The sequence below is a fragment of the Peromyscus eremicus genome, chromosome 23, assembly GCF_949786415.1.
Source record: "Peromyscus eremicus chromosome 23, PerEre_H2_v1, whole genome shotgun sequence".
Classification (NCBI taxonomy): domain Eukaryota; kingdom Metazoa; phylum Chordata; class Mammalia; order Rodentia; family Cricetidae; genus Peromyscus; species Peromyscus eremicus.
The window spans coordinates 11,798,559-11,806,384 of NC_081438.1; the positions used below are offsets into that span (position 1 = coordinate 11,798,559).

General features: G+C 53.4%; 1 protein-coding gene across 2 annotated transcripts in view; it reads right to left on the minus strand.

Moving 5' to 3' along the window:
• Positions 1-7,826, minus strand: part of Acad10 (acyl-CoA dehydrogenase family member 10) — a 48,660-nt gene that overhangs the window by 39,684 nt on the left and 1,150 nt on the right. Inside the window, exon 1 of one of the 2 annotated variants that reach the window (XM_059248776.1) lies at positions 337-449. The exons of the other annotated variant lie outside the window; for it this stretch is intronic. The gene's annotated coding sequence lies outside the window, so the exon portion shown is untranslated. Of the gene's footprint in view, positions 1-336; positions 450-7,826 lie in introns of those variants that run through there. 2 annotated transcript variants of the gene reach the window in all.

The following is a 7,826-nucleotide window of genomic DNA, read 5'->3' on the forward strand; positions in this document are numbered from 1 at the left end:
GACTGAGCTCCTAGCACTGAGAAGGCAGAGGCAGGACAGCCTTGAATGCCGCCTTGGAAGAAGGAGAGGGATGGACTGATGCAGGGAGGGAGGGGCTAGGGACACACTACAGTGGCTGACAGCCACAGAGCTGGGACAGCTTGTCTATTCCTGGCTGATGATGCTAGCTCTGGAACTGTCATCTTTTACACCCCAAAGAAGACTTATTGCCCCCTTGTCAATCAGAATGATGAGGTTAGCATAATGCAGACTTACCGCCTGAATTATAATTTCATAAACATCCACACGAGCATTGTTATATATTACAGAGATGGTTTGAACAAAGACATAACTGACCTGGGGTGACTTTCTGGTTTCAAATTCCAGCTCTGCTACCTATTGAGAGTGAGCTTCTAGGCACAATCCTCTATCTGCGCCTCAGGTGTCTCCTCTGTAAAATGGGGACAATTACAGTACCTATTGCAAAACAGGGTCCCCATGGCCTGAGGTAAAGAATGTAAAGCTATCAAGTTTATCTCCCCCCTGAGCTGGGGGTGTGCCTCAGCACCAGGGCATGTGCTTAGCATGCCAAAGGCCACAGGTCAATCCTGAGCACCATAAAAGGCATGTCTGCTACTGACACATGGTCTGTGTGGATGGCTTGTCCACAGGGGGTGATCTGGACCCCAGAGGGGACATTTGCTAATCTCTGGCACATTTTTGTTGGTCACCAGCAGGAGAGAGGACTACTGACATCTATGGTTCACAGACAGACATGCACCCTCAAATGGTTATCAGGACCCAAAAATGTGAGCAGAAGTTGGGGAACCCAGGCATTCACAGGGTGTGAGACATAGTACACAGGGTCTAGCATATATCGTGTGTTCTTGTCACAGATACAGTTTCTGTAGTTTTCTCTCACATTTCATACATTACAGCATATACATAGAATAGTAACCTGTCACTTTTTTCCATATATGCACTGATTTTGGCTGGCTTTTCTTTTTCTTTCTCTCTCTCTCTCTCTCTTTTTTTCTTGTGCGTGTATACTGAATATTGAACCCAGAGCATGTACCCCAAGCATTCTACCACTGAAGCACATTCCTCAGTGTGTGTGTGCTCACTATGGCAATCGCATGGAGGACAATTCTTGAGTTCTATCCTGCTACCTTGTCTTGAAAGACCCCCGAAGGCAGTCTTCCCTCAGGAGAGACCCTTGCCCAAGGAACACACCGAAACCACGAGTCAGATGCAAACAGCAAGAGGCTTTATTCAGGAACACGGGTACCCGGGGCGACACAGACTCTCGAGAAGCTCAAGGGACTGGCGCGCCCACGGGCTGGAGCAGAGGGTTTTTATAGGGTCGGGCACGGGTACAGAAACAAGAAGCCTGGTTACAGAGTCTTGATTGGATGATGCAAATGAGGCCAGTTCTGATTGGATGATTCATATGAGGCCAGGTTCGAACCCAGGTCAGCTCGTGGTTTCTCCCCGAGCTCGCCCACGCCTAGCTTCTGTCTAGGGTACAGGGTGTTTTTCTGACCTTTTAGTTCCTTGCTCTGGGGCCTGGTGGCTAAGTACAAATGTTCTGTTTATCCCATGTCCGTTAACTGAACTCCTCAGTACCTCTCAGGCTTTATTCATAAGCAGCTGAGCTAAGCTATGTTAGGCGGGGAGGCTGGGGGTCTTTCATTCCCCCATTTTCTTATCTCAGGAATGGAATCCTCCATTCATGGGGAAGATTGGTGACGCGACTCGGGCTCCGTCTGGTTGAGCCTTTGATATTGCTGGGTTTCCAGTAGGGCTGTGGTACCGGTCCCTACTCCGGCCGCTATCCCTCCCATAGTCAGCCCTCCTAGTAATAATGCTAGGGTTAGGGACACCGGTTCTCTTTTATATCGATGGAGGTCCCTTCCCAGTTCGAAGTGTGAGTAAATCTCCTCTGGGTTATGGTCACACAAAAATCAGAGGTAGCATTGAGGGCTGAGACTGAAACGCAGGGGGTGAGCCCAGTGTTACATGCCCAATAGGTACCATTAGGGCCGGTGATATAACCAGAGACATCGCTTACGGACAGGATGCGGTTACACAGGTGTTGGTGGGTGCGGGGGATGCTCCCTAGACATAGTCCTCCTCCTGACATCTCTGAGATTGTGAGCTTATGTTGGGCTGTCCCTAGACATTGGCTTGGAGGGGGACTGTGGGCGTTAATATAATTACCCTGGGTTGCTATCCCCTCGTAGTAGGGAGGTTGGGAAACCAGACATAGCCAACATTCTTGCGTTCTATTTGGGTAGGTTAAGTTTAAGGCCTGGTAAGCCCCTGCTAGCAGACCCAAGAGCCGGTCTCCGGTTCCTGGTCGGGGTGGCTTGGTAGTGGCTGGAGTTATACCTGGACTAGTAGTCAAACCGGGTCGAGGGGTAATCTTCGGGGGTGCTGGAATAGGTGAGGAGGGGCGCTTCTGGTCAGAGAGAACCTGATTGGGGCCCATGGGGGCGGAGGCCTCCTCAATCTTAAGTCTGATAGTGAACCTTACGCCCCGATCATACCCGTATTCATATAACCTGAGTCCCCAAGTGTGCCCCCGTTGCCAGTTTCTATCAGCCTTCCCCGGGCCAGTGAAAGTTATATTTAGGGGGAGTGAAAGCCCGGGCTTGAATCGGCTGACCTCGGGGGACCCATCTGAGCAAGGCCATTTGCCTGTAACCTTCCTGAAACCTCTATTGGTCTGGATCAGGTCCCAGCTTGAGCTTGGACTCCAGTATGCTGCGCCAGTGGTCTCGCAGCCCCATTTGGCACAGAAAAAAATCTCCTTCTGCACCAGCTGGAGGGCCTGTAAATGTGCCTCCAAAGTGGGGCTGGTGGCAAAAGATGAGATATCAGGATGGAGAAATTTCACGACTGGAGGTGGGGCCCCATATAGAATTTCGAAAGGGGTTAGGCCGTGCGGCCCAGGAGTATTCCGGGCTCGGTAAAGAGCCAAGGGAAGTAGGAGCACCCAATCTCTAGTGCCAGTTGCAAGCGTTAATTTGGTTAAAGTCTCCTTGATTGTCCTATTAGCTCGCTCTACCTGTCCTGAACTCTGGGGGCGGTATGCGCAATGGAGTCTCCAGTCCATCCCCAACAGTTTGGCCACCTTCTGACTTACCTGGGAGACGAAGGCAGGCCCATTGTCTGACCCCAATATCTGAGGCATCCCATACCTTGGGAAGATTTCCTCCAACAGTTTCTTTGTGACTATATTAGCCGTCTCATTCTTGGTTGGAAATGCCTCAATCCATCCTGAAAAGGTGTCCACAAAGACCAGGAGGTACCGGTATCCATAGAGTCCGGGTTTTACTTCTATAAAGTCTATCTCCCAATGCACACCGGGACGGTGGCCCCTTAAACGGGCTCCTTTGGCTAGATGTGCTTTACCTGCATTGACCTGGGCACATGCGGGGCAGGTAGAGGCCACCCGTCGGAGCACCCGATTCTGGTTTAGCAGAATTGTCCCGGTGTTTTCTCTGTCTATCAGGGTCTTTATTTTTGTCTCACTTAGATGAGTTAGGGCATGGAGGAATTGTAACATATGGTGGGTGTGAGAGGTGGGCATCATTATCCGGTTCCCCAGTAGGTAGGCTTGTCTCTGTGGGTCCCAGTCCGCCCCCATTTTCTTTGCTAGCTCATGGTCTTCGGGGCTGTAGGGCATGGGCTCTCTCCCGGGTGGAGGAGGCTCTGGAGTGTCCTGTATAGCCATTAACTGGCTATTCCCTATTGGCTGGGATGCCACTGTCCGGGCAGTCAAATCCGCCAGCCGGTTCCCCTTGGCTATCTTGGAGTTGTCTTTTTGGTGCCCCGGGCAGTGGACAATGCTGAGCTGGAGCGGGAGAAACAGGGCCCGCAGGAGGTCCAGGATTTCCTTTTTGTTCTTGATCTCTTTACCTGCGGATGTGAGCAGGCCCCTCCGTCGGTAGATTTCACCATGGACATGTGCAGTGGCGAAGGCGTATCTGCTATCTGTATACACGATGAGTTTCTTACCTTCTGCCATCCGAAGGGCCTGGGTGAGGGCGATCAGTTCCGCCCGCTGAGCCGAAGTCCCAGGCGGGAGGGCCGAGGCCCATACCATTTCGGACTCGGTGGTAACAGCTGCCCCGGCCCTGCGTTCTCCTCCGTCCAGGTAGCTGCTCCCATCTGTGTACCAGACGACATCTGGGTTCTTGAGCGGCTGATCTGTTAGGTCAGGGCGAGTGCCATGCGCCTCGGCTAAAATCTGGAGGCAATCATGCTCTATGGATGGGCTAGGCAGCGGCAGCAAGGTGGCAGGGTTAAGGGAGACAACGGGTCCGAAAGTGACCCGGTCTGAGTCCAAGAGTAAGGCCTGGTAGTAAGTCATTCAGGCGTTGGAGAGCCATCTGTCTGGTGGTTGTCGGACCAAGGCCTCCACGGCATGGGAGGCCAGTACAGTCAGGGGCTGACCCAGGGTCAGTTTCCCGGCATCCTTGAGTAGAACTGCAATGGCTGCCACCATGCGGAGGCAGGGAGGCCATCCTATGGCCACAGGGTCCAATTTCTTGGACAAGTATGCCACAGGTCTCCTCCAGGGTCCCAGTCTTTGCACCAGCACCCCTTTAGCAAAGCCCGAGTTCTCATCTACAAACAGTTCAAAGGGTTTGGTAAGATCTGGCAGACCCAGAGCCGGGGCCTCAAGTAAGGCCTTCTTGATCTGTTGGAATGCTTCCTGCTGCTTTTCTCCCCATTGGAACATTACCCCTGGTTTTGTGAGGGGATATAGGGGGGGCGGCCAATTCAGCGAACCCGGGGATCCATAAGCGACAGTACCCAGCCGTACCCAGGAATTCCCGAACCTGGCGGGGGCTGCGAGGAGGGGGAATGGAGAGTATTGTCTCTTTCCTGGCCTCCGTCAGCCATCTCTGTCCCCCAGTCAGGGTATAGCCCAGGTACGTGACCTTGTCTCGGCAAATTTGTGCCTTTCTGGCCGAGGCCCTGTAGCCCTTCTGTCCAAGCCTGGCCAGTAAAGCCCGAGTGCCCTCTAGGCACTCGGCCCGACTCCTGGCGGCCAGGAGTAAGTCGTCTACGTACTGGAGCACGGTCAGGGTTGGATGCTCGACCCGGAACCCGGCCAGATCTGCATGCAGGGCCTCATCAAAGAGGGTTGGGCTATTTTTGAAGCCTTGAGGGAGCCGTGTCCAGGTCAGCTGTCCCGAGAGTCCCTGTTCTGGGTCTCTCCATTCAAAGGCAAACAGTAGTTGGCTTTTAGGGTGCAGTCTCAAGCAGAAGAAGGCATCTTTCAGGTCTAATACCGTGTACCAGACGTGCGTCGGTGGGAGGGTACTCAGGAGGTTGTAAGGGTTGGGCACCGTGGGGTGTATGTCCTCCACCCGCTTATTGACCTTTCTCAAATCCTGGACTGGCCTGTAGTCCCCTGTCCCCGGTTTCTTTACGGGCAAGAGACGGGTATTCCATGGGGACTGACAGGGCTTTAGTACCCCTCGGTCCAGGAGCCTCCGGATATGGGGTTTAATTCCCTCATGGGCTTCCCGTGACATTGGGTATTGTCTAATTGAGACGGGAGTCGCGGAGGCCTTTAATGAGATCATCATCGGTGGCTGATCATGTGCCAACCCCAGACCCCCAGTCTCTGCCCAGGCTTGAGGAAACTCTTCTAACCAGTTCTGTAATTCCTCAGGGGCCTTTTTCGAGGGTCCTGACTCAAACAAACGGTATTCTTCTTCTAGATTGAGGGCCAGGATTTGTAGAGGGCCCCCTCTAGGACCCGTGACCCTTGGTCCCTCTTCATCAAAATAGATTTGTGCTTTTAGCTTGGTTAATAGATCCCGTCCTAACAGCGGATGGGGGCATTCAGGTATGTGCAGAAAGGAATGAGTTACTTGCCCTGAAGCCAGTTGAACTTTTCTCTCGGTAGTCCAGTAATATCTCTTGTTTCCAGTTGCCCCTTGTACCAGTGCAGAATGCCGGCTAAGGGGCACTCCGGCATGGGTTAGGACTGAATGTTCGGCACCAGTATCAACCAGGAAGGTCACGGGCTGCCCCCCGATCTTGAGGGTTATCCTAGGCTCAGGGGGGGGGGGCTCCTGGCCTCGACCCCCCTAGTCCTCCAGACTAAGGAGGTCCGCAGTCTTGGGCTTGGGCCGGCGGGGTCCTTGTGGCTTCTTGGGGCATTCCCGGGCCCAGTGTCCCTTCTCCTTGCAGTAAGCACATTGATCTTTATCTAGGGGTGGCCTCCTTCGTCCTCCCGGCCTATCTCTCTCTCTCCGCTGTCCCTGAGATATAACGGCGGCCAGAACTTTCTTTATCTCTCTATGCTGCTTCCTATCCCTTTCCTCTTGTTTCTGCCATCTCTTTTCCTCTCGCTCTTCAGGAGTTTCTCTCTTATTAAATATTTTCTCTGCTTCCTTCATTAGGTCTGGCAACCCTAACGCCTGTAGACCCTCCAACCGCTGCAATTTAGTTCTGATATCTGAGCTAGACTGATAGATAAATGATAGGATAATACCTGGAGCCTGACCTGGGTCTTCCGGATCATACGGAGTATATATCCTATAAGCTTCCTTCAATCTTTCTAGAAATGCAGCGGGTGTCTCTTCCTTTCCCTGTACCATATTCCCTACCTGAGCCAAATTGGTAGGCCTTCTAGCGGCCGCTCGGAGACCCGCTAAGAGCAACTGGCGATAGAGACGTAGATGCTCCCTACCTTCAGGTGTATTGAAGTCCCAGTTAGGGCGGGTCAAAGGAAAAGCTGCATCGATGATGTTCGGGAGTTGGGTTGGCCTCCCGTCGTCGCCCGGAACCTGCTTCTGGGCCTCCAGGGAAACTCTCTGCTTTTCCTCTACTGTTAAGAGGGTCTGCAGGAGCTGCTGACAGTCGTAAACCTTAGCATCTGCCAACGGCCGGATCGCGGCCGCTAATGCGGCCGCCGCCGCCGCCTCCTCCATGGCGGCGGAAGCCGCCCCCGCGGCGCCGGAAGCTGCCCCCGCAGCGGCTGGACGCTGAGCGGGTCCAGCCTGATAGGGAGGGGGCTCCTCTACCAGGAGATCTATGAGAGGGGAGTTAGGGTCCGGGGGGAGGACAGGGGGCTTGGGAGTCTCCTTGTGAGGGAGCACAGGGTAAAGGGAAGAGTCCGGGTTAAGGGGTGCAGAGGGCCCAGAGACTGGAGGGGGCTGTGGAAGGAAAGGCTTGACCCATGGAAATGGGTTTTTGACCAGAGATCTCCAGATGGCGATGTATGGGACCTGGTCGGGGTGCCCATAAGGATTAGGGGCAAAAACCTTGCCCTCCACCTGTAAAATAAGAGAGAAGTTAAAGGATCCCTCTCGCGGCCAGCCAACATTCATCATGACCCATTCGGCCTCGCAGAGGGTGATCCATTTTTTCTTTTTAACAATGACACCTTCATTGTTTCCTCGGGCCTTAACATCGGACCAGTGGTCCGTGGTTAGGCTTAATGGGGTGGTGATGGTCTGTCCCATGGTGGTCTCTAGATAAAGGAGTGTTAGACAAGTAACGATAAACAAAAAGACAATACAGACGACAGAAATTTGCGCTGCGCGGCTTCGGCATAAAACCGAAAGCAGAAATTAAATTACCTGAACCTGAAACGGAGGAACCTCGATCTCCGTAGACGGGGAAACGGAGGGACCTCGATCTCCGTTCTCTTACCAGCACCATGTATCCTTCTGATACGGGAGTGGCCCCGAAAAACCGTGACCCCTGGAACGTCTTCCAGGGGACTTCCCGTGACCCGTGGAGGGTCTTGGTGGGCGAAGTCTGAGCCCGTCAGCTCCTTCAGCCCCCACCGACTCAGCTGACCTGTACCTGAATTA